The 13,215-nt window shown below is 39.6% G+C and overlaps 14 non-coding genes across 14 annotated transcripts; all 14 read right to left on the bottom strand.

The window, feature by feature from the left end:
- Window positions 1-322: 322 nt before the first annotated feature.
- On the bottom strand, window positions 323-441 carry LOC140024748 (5S ribosomal RNA). Its single transcript, XR_011828724.1, has one exon. It is a non-coding gene; the product is annotated as a 5S ribosomal RNA (ribosomal RNA).
- A 416-nt stretch (window positions 442-857) lies between these two features.
- On the bottom strand, window positions 858-976 carry LOC140032617 (5S ribosomal RNA). Its single transcript, XR_011836542.1, has one exon. It is a non-coding gene; the product is annotated as a 5S ribosomal RNA (ribosomal RNA).
- Window positions 977-1,392: 416 nt separating this feature from the next.
- On the bottom strand, window positions 1,393-1,511 carry LOC140032625 (5S ribosomal RNA). The gene has a single exon (XR_011836550.1). It is a non-coding gene; the product is annotated as a 5S ribosomal RNA (ribosomal RNA).
- Window positions 1,512-1,927: 416 nt separating this feature from the next.
- Window positions 1,928-2,046, bottom strand: LOC140023115 (5S ribosomal RNA). Its single transcript, XR_011827088.1, has one exon. It is a non-coding gene; the product is annotated as a 5S ribosomal RNA (ribosomal RNA).
- A 416-nt stretch (window positions 2,047-2,462) lies between these two features.
- On the bottom strand, window positions 2,463-2,581 carry LOC140024489 (5S ribosomal RNA). The gene has a single exon (XR_011828463.1). It is a non-coding gene; the product is annotated as a 5S ribosomal RNA (ribosomal RNA).
- A 416-nt stretch (window positions 2,582-2,997) lies between these two features.
- On the bottom strand, window positions 2,998-3,116 carry LOC140023561 (5S ribosomal RNA). Its single transcript, XR_011827530.1, has one exon. It is a non-coding gene; the product is annotated as a 5S ribosomal RNA (ribosomal RNA).
- A 416-nt stretch (window positions 3,117-3,532) lies between these two features.
- On the bottom strand, window positions 3,533-3,651 carry LOC140023113 (5S ribosomal RNA). Its single transcript, XR_011827086.1, has one exon. It is a non-coding gene; the product is annotated as a 5S ribosomal RNA (ribosomal RNA).
- A 416-nt stretch (window positions 3,652-4,067) lies between these two features.
- LOC140024747 (5S ribosomal RNA) lies at window positions 4,068-4,186 on the bottom strand. The gene has a single exon (XR_011828723.1). It is a non-coding gene; the product is annotated as a 5S ribosomal RNA (ribosomal RNA).
- A 416-nt stretch (window positions 4,187-4,602) lies between these two features.
- LOC140032616 (5S ribosomal RNA) lies at window positions 4,603-4,721 on the bottom strand. The gene has a single exon (XR_011836541.1). It is a non-coding gene; the product is annotated as a 5S ribosomal RNA (ribosomal RNA).
- Window positions 4,722-5,137: 416 nt separating this feature from the next.
- Window positions 5,138-5,256, bottom strand: LOC140032624 (5S ribosomal RNA). The gene has a single exon (XR_011836549.1). It is a non-coding gene; the product is annotated as a 5S ribosomal RNA (ribosomal RNA).
- A 416-nt stretch (window positions 5,257-5,672) lies between these two features.
- Window positions 5,673-5,791, bottom strand: LOC140023112 (5S ribosomal RNA). Its single transcript, XR_011827085.1, has one exon. It is a non-coding gene; the product is annotated as a 5S ribosomal RNA (ribosomal RNA).
- A 416-nt stretch (window positions 5,792-6,207) lies between these two features.
- Window positions 6,208-6,326, bottom strand: LOC140024488 (5S ribosomal RNA). Its single transcript, XR_011828462.1, has one exon. It is a non-coding gene; the product is annotated as a 5S ribosomal RNA (ribosomal RNA).
- Window positions 6,327-6,742: 416 nt separating this feature from the next.
- On the bottom strand, window positions 6,743-6,861 carry LOC140023560 (5S ribosomal RNA). Its single transcript, XR_011827529.1, has one exon. It is a non-coding gene; the product is annotated as a 5S ribosomal RNA (ribosomal RNA).
- A 5,858-nt stretch (window positions 6,862-12,719) lies between these two features.
- LOC140032666 (5S ribosomal RNA) lies at window positions 12,720-12,838 on the bottom strand. The gene has a single exon (XR_011836591.1). It is a non-coding gene; the product is annotated as a 5S ribosomal RNA (ribosomal RNA).
- Window positions 12,839-13,215: the final 377 nt, after the last annotated feature.

Raw genomic sequence — 13,215 nt, 5'->3', positions numbered from 1 at the left:
GCATTTTCCTATTATCCTTTTATTTATCTGCTTTCTTATTTTTTTTTGTTATTGATTTGCCCCCTATTTTTTTCCATCATCCCGCAACTCTAAATTATCATGAAATCAATCCTTCACGCTTGCGCTGATATATTTGCGCCGACAAATTTGAGCGACGATTCGGGCTTTGATCGAGCCGTACCGTTCCTGATTTGTCTCGCGCCTTCAGATCCGCCTTCATGCTTCGACAAGAAGCAAAATATTAAGCAATCGTTCCAACGGAGCTAAATTACTACAGGATAAAGAACGAATAGGAAATTTGGATTTCGAAACAAAAAAGAGAGGGGTTCAACACGAGGACTTCCCAGGGGGTCACCAATCCAAGTACTACTCTCGCCCAAACACGCTTAATTTCGAAGTTCTGATGGGATCCGGTGCATTAGTGCTGGTATGATCGCACCCGCCATATTCCTTTCGCTTTATTCTTTTAAACTACCCCGTCCTGCGAAGCAGTGTGGCTTTTCTAGACCGAAATTCATTTTAAGCGTCAATTCAAGCATTTTCCTATTATCCTTTTATTTATTTGCTTTCTTAATTTTTTTTGTTATTGATTTGCCCCCTATTTTTTTCCATCATCCCGCAACTCTAAATTATCATGAAATCAATCCTTCACGCTTGCGCTGATACATTTGCGCCGACAAATTTGAGCGACGATTCGGGCTTTGATCGAGTCGTACCGTTCCTGATTTGTCTCGCGCCTTCAGATCTGCCTTCATGCTTCGAGAAGAAGCAAAATATAAAGCAATCGTTCCGAAGGACCTAAATTACTACAGGATAAAGAACGAATAGAAAATTTGAATTTCGAAACAAAAAAGAGAGGGGTGCAAAAAGAGATATTCCCAGGGGGTCACCCATCCTAGTACTACTCTCGCCCAAGCATGCTTAACTTCGAAGTTCTGATGGGATCCGGTGCATTAGTGCTGGTATGATCGCACCCGCCATGTTCCTTTCGCATTATTCTTTTAAACTACCCCGTCCTGCGAAGCAGTGTGGCTTTTCTAGACCGAAATTCATTTTAAGCGTCAATTCAAGCATTTTCCTATTATCCTTTTATTTATTTGCTTTCATATTTTTTTTTGTTATTGATTTGCCCCCTGTTTTTTTCCATCATCCCGCAACTCTAAATTATCATGAAATCAATCCTTCACGCTTGCGCTGATACATTTGCGCCGACAAATTTGAGCGACGATCCGGGCTTTGATCGAGCCGTACCGTTCCTGATTTGTCTCGCGCCTTCAGATCCGCCTTCATGCTTCGAGAAGAAGCAAAATATAAAGCAATCATTCCGAAGGACCTAAATTACTACAGGATAAAGAACGAATAGAAAATTTGAATTTCGAAACAAAAAAAAGAGGGGTGCAACAAGAGGAATTCCCAGGGGGTAACCCATCCTAGTACTACTCTCGCCCAAGCATGCTTAACTTCGAAGTTCTGATGGGATCCGGTGCATTAGTGCTGGTATGATCGCACCCGCCATATTCCTTTCGCTTTATTCTTTTAAACTACCCCGTCCTGCGAAGCAGTGTGGCTTTTCTAGACCGAAATTCATTTTAAGCGTCAATTCAAGCATTTTCCTATTATCCTTTTATTTATTTGCTTTCATATTTTTTTTTGATATTGATTTGCCCCCTGTTTTTTTCCATCATCCCGCAACTCTAAATTATCATGAAATCAATCCTTCACGCTTGCGCTGATACATTTGCGCCGACAAATTTGAGCGACGATCCGGGCTTTGATCGAGCCGTACCGTTCCTGATTTGTCTCGCGCCTTCAGGTCCTCCTTCACGCTTCGACAAGAAGCAAAATATTAAGCAATCGTTCCGACGGAGCTAAATTACTACAGGATAAAGAACGAATAGGAAATTTGGATTTCGAAACAAAAAAGAGAGGGGTGCAACACGAGGACTTCCCAGGGGGTCACCAATCCAAGTACTACTCTCGCCCAAACACGCTTAATTTCGAAGTTCTGATGGGATCCGGTGCATTAGTGCTGGTATGATCGCACCCGCCATATTCCTTTCGCTTTATTCTTTTAAACTACCCCGTCCTGCGAAGCAGTGTGGCTTTTCTAGACCGAAATTCATTTTAAGCGTCAATTCAAGCATTTTCCTATTATCCTTTTATTTATTTGCTTTCTTAATTTTTTTTGTTATTGATTTGCCCCCTATTTTTTTCCATCATCCCGCAACTCTAAATTATCATGAAATCAATCCTTCACGCTTGCGCTGATACATTTGCGCCGACAAATTTGAGCGACGATTCGGGCTTTGATCGAGTCGTACCGTTCCTGATTTGTCTCGCGCCTTCAGATCTGCCTTCATGCTTCGAGAAGAAGCAAAATATAAAGCAATCGTTCCGAAGGACCTAAATTACTACAGGATAAAGAACGAATAGAAAATTTGAATTTCGAAACAAAAAAGAGAGGGGTGCAACAAGAGGAATTCCCAGGGGGTCACCCATCCTAGTACTACTCTCGCCCAAGCATGCTGAACTTCGGAGTTCTGATGTGATCCGGTGCATTAGTGCTGGTATGATCGTACCCGCCATGTTCCTTTCGCTTTATTCTTTTAAACTACCCCGTCCTGCGAAGCAGTGTGGCTTTTCTAGACCGAAATTCATTTTAAGCGTCAATTCAAGCATTTTTTTCTTATCCTTTTGTTTATTTGCTTTCATATTTTTTTTTGTTATTGATTTGCACCCTGTTTTTTTCCCTCATCGCGCAACAATAAATTGTCATCAAATCAATCCATCACGCTAGCGCTGATACATTTGCGCCGACAAATTTGAGCGATGATCCGGGCTTTGATCGAGCCGTACCGTTCCTGATTTCTCTCGCGCCTTCAGATCCGCCTTCATGCTTCGAGAAGAAGCAAAATATAAAGCAATCGTTCCGAAGGACCTAAATTACTACAGGATAAAGAACGAATAGAAAATTTGAATTTCGAAACAAAAAAGAGAGGGGTGCAACAAGAGGAATTCCCAGGGGGTCACCCATCCTAATACTGCTCACGCCCAAGCACGCTTAACTTCGGAGTTCTGATGGGATACGGTGCATTAGTGCTGGTATGATCGCACCCACAACGTTCCTTTCGCTTTATTCTTTTAAACTACCCCGTCCAACGAAGCAGTGTGGCTTTTCTAGACCGAAATTCATTTTAAGCGTCAATTGAAGCATTTTCCTCTTATTCTTTTGTTTATTTGCTTTCATATTTTTTTTTGTTATTGATTTGCACCCTGTTTTTTTCCATCATCCCGCAACTCTAAATTATCATGAAATCAATCCTTCACGCTTGCGGTGATACATTTGCGCCGACAAATTTGAGCGACGATCCGGGCTTTGATCGAGCCGTACCGTTCCTGATTTGTCTCGCGCCTTCAGATCCTCCTTCACGCTTCGACAAGAAGCAAAATATTAAGCAATCGTTCCGACGGAGCTAAATTACTACAGGATAAAGAACGAATAGGAAATTTGGATTTCGAAACAAAAAAGAGAGGGGTGCAACACGAGGACTTCCCAGGGGGTCACCAATCCAAGTACTACTCTCGCCCAAACACGCTTAATTTCGAAGTTCTGATGGGATCCGGTGCATTAGTGCTGGTATGATCGCACCCGCCATATTCCTTTCGCTTTATTCTTTTAAACTACCCCGTCCTGCGAAGCAGTGTGGCTTTTCTAGACCGAAATTCATTTTAAGCGTCAATTCAAGCATTTTCCTATTATCCTTTTATTTATCTGCTTTCTTATTTTTTTTTGTTATTGATTTGCCCCCTATTTTTTTCCATCATCCCGCAACTCTAAATTATCATGAAATCAATCCTTCACGCTTGCGCTGATATATTTGCGCCGACAAATTTGAGCGACGATTCGGGCTTTGATCGAGCCGTACCGTTCCTGATTTGTCTCGCGCCTTCAGATCCGCCTTCATGCTTCGACAAGAAGCAAAATATTAAGCAATCGTTCCAACGGAGCTAAATTACTACAGGATAAAGAACGAATAGGAAATTTGGATTTCGAAACAAAAAAGAGAGGGGTTCAACACGAGGACTTCCCAGGGGGTCACCAATCCAAGTACTACTCTCGCCCAAACACGCTTAATTTCGAAGTTCTGATGGGATCCGGTGCATTAGTGCTGGTATGATCGCACCCGCCATATTCCTTTCGCTTTATTCTTTTAAACTACCCCGTCCTGCGAAGCAGTGTGGCTTTTCTAGACCGAAATTCATTTTAAGCGTCAATTCAAGCATTTTCCTATTATCCTTTTATTTATTTGCTTTCTTAATTTTTTTTGTTATTGATTTGCCCCCTATTTTTTTCCATCATCCCGCAACTCTAAATTATCATGAAATCAATCCTTCACGCTTGCGCTGATACATTTGCGCCGACAAATTTGAGCGACGATTCGGGCTTTGATCGAGTCGTACCGTTCCTGATTTGTCTCGCGCCTTCAGATCTGCCTTCATGCTTCGAGAAGAAGCAAAATATAAAGCAATCGTTCCGAAGGACCTAAATTACTACAGGATAAAGAACGAATAGAAAATTTGAATTTCGAAACAAAAAAGAGAGGGGTGCAAAAAGAGATATTCCCAGGGGGTCACCCATCCTAGTACTACTCTCGCCCAAGCATGCTTAACTTCGAAGTTCTGATGGGATCCGGTGCATTAGTGCTGGTATGATCGCACCCGCCATGTTCCTTTCGCATTATTCTTTTAAACTACCCCGTCCTGCGAAGCAGTGTGGCTTTTCTAGACCGAAATTCATTTTAAGCGTCAATTCAAGCATTTTCCTATTATCCTTTTATTTATTTGCTTTCATATTTTTTTTTGTTATTGATTTGCCCCCTGTTTTTTTCCATCATCCCGCAACTCTAAATTATCATGAAATCAATCCTTCACGCTTGCGCTGATACATTTGCGCCGACAAATTTGAGCGACGATCCGGGCTTTGATCGAGCCGTACCGTTCCTGATTTGTCTCGCGCCTTCAGATCCGCCTTCATGCTTCGAGAAGAAGCAAAATATAAAGCAATCATTCCGAAGGACCTAAATTACTACAGGATAAAGAACGAATAGAAAATTTGAATTTCGAAACAAAAAAAAGAGGGGTGCAACAAGAGGAATTCCCAGGGGGTAACCCATCCTAGTACTACTCTCGCCCAAGCATGCTTAACTTCGAAGTTCTGATGGGATCCGGTGCATTAGTGCTGGTATGATCGCACCCGCCATATTCCTTTCGCTTTATTCTTTTAAACTACCCCGTCCTGCGAAGCAGTGTGGCTTTTCTAGACCGAAATTCATTTTAAGCGTCAATTCAAGCATTTTCCTATTATCCTTTTATTTATTTGCTTTCATATTTTTTTTTGATATTGATTTGCCCCCTGTTTTTTTCCATCATCCCGCAACTCTAAATTATCATGAAATCAATCCTTCACGCTTGCGCTGATACATTTGCGCCGACAAATTTGAGCGACGATCCGGGCTTTGATCGAGCCGTACCGTTCCTGATTTGTCTCGCGCCTTCAGGTCCTCCTTCACGCTTCGACAAGAAGCAAAATATTAAGCAATCGTTCCGACGGAGCTAAATTACTACAGGATAAAGAACGAATAGGAAATTTGGATTTCGAAACAAAAAAGAGAGGGGTGCAACACGAGGACTTCCCAGGGGGTCACCAATCCAAGTACTACTCTCGCCCAAACACGCTTAATTTCGAAGTTCTGATGGGATCCGGTGCATTAGTGCTGGTATGATCGCACCCGCCATATTCCTTTCGCTTTATTCTTTTAAACTACCCCGTCCTGCGAAGCAGTGTGGCTTTTCTAGACCGAAATTCATTTTAAGCGTCAATTCAAGCATTTTCCTATTATCCTTTTATTTATTTGCTTTCTTAATTTTTTTTGTTATTGATTTGCCCCCTATTTTTTTCCATCATCCCGCAACTCTAAATTATCATGAAATCAATCCTTCACGCTTGCGCTGATACATTTGCGCCGACAAATTTGAGCGACGATTCGGGCTTTGATCGAGTCGTACCGTTCCTGATTTGTCTCGCGCCTTCAGATCTGCCTTCATGCTTCGAGAAGAAGCAAAATATAAAGCAATCGTTCCGAAGGACCTAAATTACTACAGGATAAAGAACGAATAGAAAATTTGAATTTCGAAACAAAAAAGAGAGGGGTGCAACAAGAGGAATTCCCAGGGGGTCACCCATCCTAGTACTACTCTCGCCCAAGCATGCTGAACTTCGGAGTTCTGATGTGATCCGGTGCATTAGTGCTGGTATGATCGTACCCGCCATGTTCCTTTCGCTTTATTCTTTTAAACTACCCCGTCCTGCGAAGCAGTGTGGCTTTTCTAGACCGAAATTCATTTTAAGCGTCAATTCAAGCATTTTTTTCTTATCCTTTTGTTTATTTGCTTTCATATTTTTTTTTGTTATTGATTTGCACCCTGTTTTTTTCCCTCATCGCGCAACAATAAATTGTCATCAAATCAATCCATCACGCTAGCGCTGATACATTTGCGCCGACAAATTTGAGCGATGATCCGGGCTTTGATCGAGCCGTACCGTTCCTGATTTCTCTCGCGCCTTCAGATCCGCCTTCATGCTTCGAGAAGAAGCAAAATATAAAGCAATCGTTCCGAAGGACCTAAATTACTACAGGATAAAGAACGAATAGAAAATTTGAATTTCGAAACAAAAAAGAGAGGGGTGCAACAAGAGGAATTCCCAGGGGGTCACCCATCCTAATACTGCTCACGCCCAAGCACGCTTAACTTCGGAGTTCTGATGGGATACGGTGCATTAGTGCTGGTATGATCGCACCCACAACGTTCCTTTCGCTTTATTCTTTTAAACTACCCCGTCCAACGAAGCAGTGTGGCTTTTCTAGACCGAAATTCATTTTAAGCGTCAATTGAAGCATTTTCCTCTTATTCTTTTATTTATTTACTTTATATTTTTTTTTGTTATTGATTTGCACCCTGTTTTTTTCCATCATCCCGCAACTCTAAATTATCATGAAATCAATCCTTCACGCTTGCGGTGATACATTTGCGCTGTCGCGCCCCACTTTTCGAATCGAGTGTGTGATGTTGTGTGTTGTGGTGTGTGGTGTAAGTGTGCGTGATATACATGTGAACGTGTGCGAAATGAAAAGCAAAAGGCCATGGGACTTAGAATGCGACGATTTGGCCAAGTGAAGTTCAAAAGGGTTTTTTGTATCAAAAATGGAGTCGCCACTTGGTATAGAGTTAGGGTGTACCAAGTCACCCAAAAATGATTTTTAAAGACAAAGTAGTAAAACCCTTTTTAAAACGACTCCTAGTCCACGTAAGCCAAAGAAAAAGGTTCGGGGGTCACGTTTGACAAAGGGGAAGGCAAGGATAGAATCCAAGGCACCCCTTTGACCTAGCCAAGGCTAGTTGCGCGACTCAAACCAATTTTTCCTAATTTTTCTACCCAAGGTATGTATCGCGTATTGGATATGTCTATATGAATGCAAAAACCTAGACCTAGGGGGATTGGGGGAAATTTCTCTTCAAAGGTTGAGTGGTGCCAATCACATTAATTGTGAAAGCCCAATAATGATCCTTTTGGAGAGGTCACACCTAAACCTAAATGACGTAAAAAATGAGTGGAATGCATGCCATGTGAAAGTGTGAGTTTGTGTGAAGTGGGAAGATTAATAAAAATACGATACAAGTGGAGGTGTGCAAATGTCTTTGAATACAAATATATATATACTCCAAGTGCAAGTGGGCAAAAATGCATGTATGCAATTTAAAGAAAAGTGCGAAAATATCGGTGTGCAAATGAAGGTGAAAGTACTCGTGTGCGAGTGTAGATAAGAGTGTTCGTGTGCAAGTGAAGATAAAAAAAAAAAAAAAAAAAGTGTTCGTGTGCAAGTGAAAGTGATAAATGGGTGCATGTGTGTAAATGAGACAAAAGTGAAAGTGTAATGATAGAGTGGATTGAGAATGCATGAGCCTAGGGAATTCATGCATATTGGGTACGGGGAGACCTAAATCGTGACTCAATTTGCCCTTTGATAGAGGGCGAAACTAGCGTGCTAAGGCTATCGAGTAGCCACACTCGCTCGTTTCCCTTATCGGAAGGGAACTCCTCAGGCAAATGTACCCTAACTAGCATTATATGCAAAAATCCTAAAATGAAGGGAAGGGGGGTTCGAGGAGCATGCCAAGTGATAAAACTAAGAAAAATGCATGATATGTGGTGAACAAGCAAATGATATGCTAATGAGGGGAAATCCCTAAGGGTCTAGCGTTGGACTAGCCCATTCTATGAATTCCGACTAGCGTTGGACTAGCGGAAACGTACATTCATCCATTCCATTCATTCATGGCTATGAAAGCAAGTAGACATGCCAAAATACTCGTAAACACATAGCACATAGCATTTAGCATGCTCGACTAGATGCAAGAGCCTAATAAAACAATTAAACAAAACAAGCAAGCAAGAGGAAGGGGAAGTGGACCAGATGCTCTCCGAGCCCTATCTATTACAAGCCAAGAGGTGTACACATACCCCATAAAAGCATAAAGGGGAAGGGAAATGGACAAGATGCTCTCCGAGCCCTATCTATTACAAGCCAAGAGGTGTACACATACCCCATAAAGTATAAATAAAATAAAAAGCAAGTAAATGCACGCAAGGAGGTAAGGAAAGCGGAGTAGGTATGCATATTCACATAACACGTAGGAGCACGTAGGGTCAAATGAAGTGTAAAATGAGGGATAGAGTGTACCTCCCTTGAATCGACGCCCTAACGTAGTGAAATTACTAACTTACCCTCCAAAATAATAAAAAGGTCAAGGTACCACTTAAAATATCAAATAATCACATGAAACAAAAAATTAAATATGAAAAATGAAAGTTAAACACCAAATTGAGTCAATTAAAGTATTTACATAGACAAACCAACTATGTACAAAGCAATTATTGCAAGAGGGACATAATTAGAAGGACATGAAAATTCCTAAAAGAGAGTAAAATAAAATACCAAAAATGATGACTTAAGATGAGACCCATAAAAAATCAAATGCAAAAAATGTGTTTAGAACACAAATCCAAGCTAAAAATTCTATTAAAACTTATTGAACCTCAAAATGCATCCTAAAACTCACTAAACATCTTACCCAAAATCATGTCAAAGCAAACCAAAAACAATTAAGATTCTAGAATGACAAAAGTGATTAAATTATTCAACTAATTGGACCATAACAAGGCAAGGGGGAACTTAGGGGGTTAAGATGCAAGTGTTTTAGGACCTAATTGCAAGATCATGGAATGTAGTTGGGCCATCATACATTGCTGCAAAAATACAAGGGATCCAATTGATTAAAATTCCAAAGTTTTTGGGCCCTAGTGGCTTAAGGGGAGACTTGGGGCTCAAAGTGCAAGATTCAGAAATATTGACATGCATGCATACGTGAGGAACAAAATTTTCTGCAACAAACAAGAAACTTTCGGCAAAACAACAAGGAAGTTTCGGCAGCAACAAGAAAATCTTGGTAGGCTAAGCTAGCTTATCCACAAATTCATCTATGAATCTTTAGCTAACAAAGCGTTAAACTAATTCTAATTAAAGCATGCTTAAACAATACTTAATCAAAGTAATTTCTTGCAAGTTTACAAAACCAAAAAGCTGCTGCACTTTTGTTACAAAAACCCACTCAAAGATTGGTGCATTTTCATTTTTTCAAACAGATTTTGGCAAAACTAACGCCAAGCTTGGACAAATTTTATCTAGCAACATCCCCACTTTGAGTCAAACAACATAACTCCCAACTTGATCCTCCAAACAAACCAAAACATATCAGGAACAAACATGCAAGTGCTAGGAAATTTTATGCCAAGAAGATTCAACATTTCTAATCTCATCAAAAAATCCAGCAATGTTTAAAAATGGGTTCACAATGTTTAGAGCCGAGCATACAACTTCAAAACCAATCAAACACCACCCCTTTCTACACCTAATTCAGCTAGCGAAAAGAAATGAGCAAACCAGCTTATGTATTGTTGCGAAAAGCTAAGAAAACAGCAAATTATGAAGATGAATTACAGCAAAAGAAAGAAAACCATCTACGACGAAAATTTCTGTTGCTATGTCGCAACTCCATTCACATGAACTTCGCACATATAAAGCTCATCAAGCTTATGGGTTTATGAAAAAATGCAGCGAAGGAAACAAAGTGATAACTCACGGCTAAATGAAAAGTGCAGCTAAGGAACTAAGATGTGCAACTCATGGCTAGATGAAAAGTGCAGCAAAGGAATGACCAAAGGAAACCACGGCTAAATGAAAGTGCAGCAAGGGAACAATTATGAAAGCTCACGTCTAAACTGGAAAATTGCAGCGAGATCTTTCTTTCGGTCACTACCAATCCAACAAATGATATGGTCTCTCATGTTTAGCTCCCAAACATTCTTATGACATCTCAGACGATTAAAGCAAACTTAAACAAATTCCAGCAACCCAAACGCAGAAGACAAGAAAGAAAAACTGTTAGCATAGCCGCATGATGATTGAGGGGGCTCTTAGCTAATTTGAGCTCTAATGTAAAGACATAAAAGGACTCAAAGCAGATCCTAAACATAACGCCAGCACAAAACTTGGGACAAAGGAGAGAGGGAGGAGTCCATAAGCTCCTGGAGCATAACATACAATAAAACAAACATACAGATTCACTACCCTTTTCCCTCAATCGAAATTCAGCAATAGAACAAGATGAGATAATCATTTACTGCCCCATCCTAATTCAAAGCTTTCAAAAACACTCTAAAAAGGCTGACCAAGACGACAACTAAGTATTAAGAACAAGGTACCAAGACGACAACATTCTAAAGGCTTTCAAAATGATACTACGAAATGGTTTTGAGGAAGCCTCAAACAGAATCTGCTCAGAAATTTTTCATTTTTTTTTAATTTGCTTATTCAAACGAACAAAGATCAACCTTCAATATTGAAAACAAGTTTCATGGATTCATCATGTCCCATAGAAAGATTTCTATACCCACAAAAGCAGGTTTCAATGCCAAGCAACCAAACCCACGGAAATCTGAGTTGAAGAAACAGTTTGCAAAAAGGGAAAAGAAAAACAGATTTTGCTCATGGAACTTTTACCCAAGGATGTGTTACTAAATACGAGAAAACGTGAAGTGATGTCTACACAGAAAGAGTATCAATGATCCATGTTAAACACAAAACCCAAATGCAAGGAAATAAAGCTAAGATCTGTACCAATAACGTAGGAAAAAGCAAATACCCAAGGACACAGAAGAAATCAAAACTGTGAAGCCAAAATCAACATCAACATCGGATGAAAAACTGAGCATTGTAAGTACGGAAAGGTGGAGAGGAAGAGTTACCTTGAATCCTTAACACCAAATATATGAAAACTGTGCTATGAAGGTGAATCGAAAGGACCGATTTTGATGGAATTTACGCCAAGAATCTGGAAATTTTCTGGTCTCCTTTTTTTTTTTTTTTTTGCCGTTCTTCTGTTTCCGTCACTCTTTCCAAGACTCCAAGCTTTTTTTTTCTCCCTTGGTCCTTCTCGCTTGATTTCCTTTCTACAATCTCCAAGCTCCCCAGGTTACCCCAGTTTTTCTCTGCTTAGCCGTTCTTACTCTCCCCCCAAAAACCTTCCGTTGCGGCTACCCTTCTTTTTTTGCTATTTATATCATCAACCCCCCTCCTAAACCCTTAAAACATTGCCACCATATTGCAGCTTAAGGAGCCGCACAAGTCCTCCTTTGCAAACTGCAAAAAAAATGCAGTTTGCATGCCGTGGCTCTATTTTTTTTTTTTTTTTTTTTTTTTTAAGAAGGCAACTTAAAAATTACAGAAAATATAAATAATAATAAAAATATAAATAATAATAATAACAAAAATACACAAACCAGGTAATAATAATAATAACAAAACAAAAATAATTTTAAACAAAAGAAACTAAACAAAAAATGGCTATTTTTAAAATTTTCAATTTTTTCACTTTTCATCATTTTCTTTTTCTCAAAATAACTTAATAAAAATAACTAAAGTGCCCAAAGATTGAATTTAAAGGAATAAACATATTTTTGTGAGCAAATTTTCCTTTTTTCTTTTTTTGCTTTCCTTTTTATGATTTTTCTTTTTTCTCTTTTTTCCTTTCTCAAGAAAGCATTGAATAAAAACAAAATGACTAAAACATATTTTTTGATGTTTTCCTTTTCTTTTTTTCTAAAAACTCTATGCTAAACTTAAAAACTAAAAAAAAACTAAAAACTAAAAACTAAAATCTAAAACTTAAAAGTGATTAAAAACCTAAAATGACAAAATAAATAGACAAACTAAAAGGGCAAAACGAATAAAACTAAAATAAAATAACAACTAAAAATGCAAAACACACAACAATGAACTAAATGCAAGCGATCTAAAATAAAAATCATGAAGTAGATGCCACATACAAATTATTCAAAATTTGGTGTCTACATGCGCCGACAAATTTGAGCGACGATCCGGGCTTTGATCGAGCCGTACCGTTCCTGATTTGTCTCGCGCCTTCAGATCCTCCTTCACGCTTCGACAAGAAGCAAAATATTAAGCAATCGTTCCGACGGAGCTAAATTACTACAGGATAAAGAACGAATAGGAAATTTGGATTTCGAAACAAAAAAGAGAGGGGTGCAACACGAGGACTTCCCAGGGGGTCACCAATCCAAGTACTACTCTCGCCCAAACACGCTTAACTTCGGAGTTCTGATGGGATACGGTGCATTAGTGCTGGTATGATCGCACCCACAACGTTCCTTTCGCTTTATTCTTTTAAACTACCCTGTCCTGCGAAGCAGTGTGGCTTTTCTAGACCGGAATTCATTTTAAGCGTCAATTAAAGCATTTTCCTCTTATCCTTTTATTTATTTACTTTATATTTTTTTTGTTATTGATTTGCACCCTGTTTTTTTCCATCATCCCGCAACTCTAAATTATCATGAAATCAATCCTTCACGCTTGCGGTGATACATTTGCGCCGACAAATTTGAGCGACGATCCGGGCTTTGATCGAGCCGTACCGTTCCTGATTTGTCTCGCGCCTTCAGATCCTCCTTCACGCTTCGACAAGAAGCAAAATATTAAGCAATCGTTCCGACGGAGCTAAATTACTACAGGATAAAGA

Source organism: Coffea arabica, chromosome 11e (genome assembly GCF_036785885.1).
Source record: "Coffea arabica cultivar ET-39 chromosome 11e, Coffea Arabica ET-39 HiFi, whole genome shotgun sequence".
NCBI classification, from domain to species: domain Eukaryota; kingdom Viridiplantae; phylum Streptophyta; class Magnoliopsida; order Gentianales; family Rubiaceae; genus Coffea; species Coffea arabica.
Note: the sequence above shows the minus strand (reverse complement) of the source record. Positions and strands in the feature narration are given on the sequence as shown.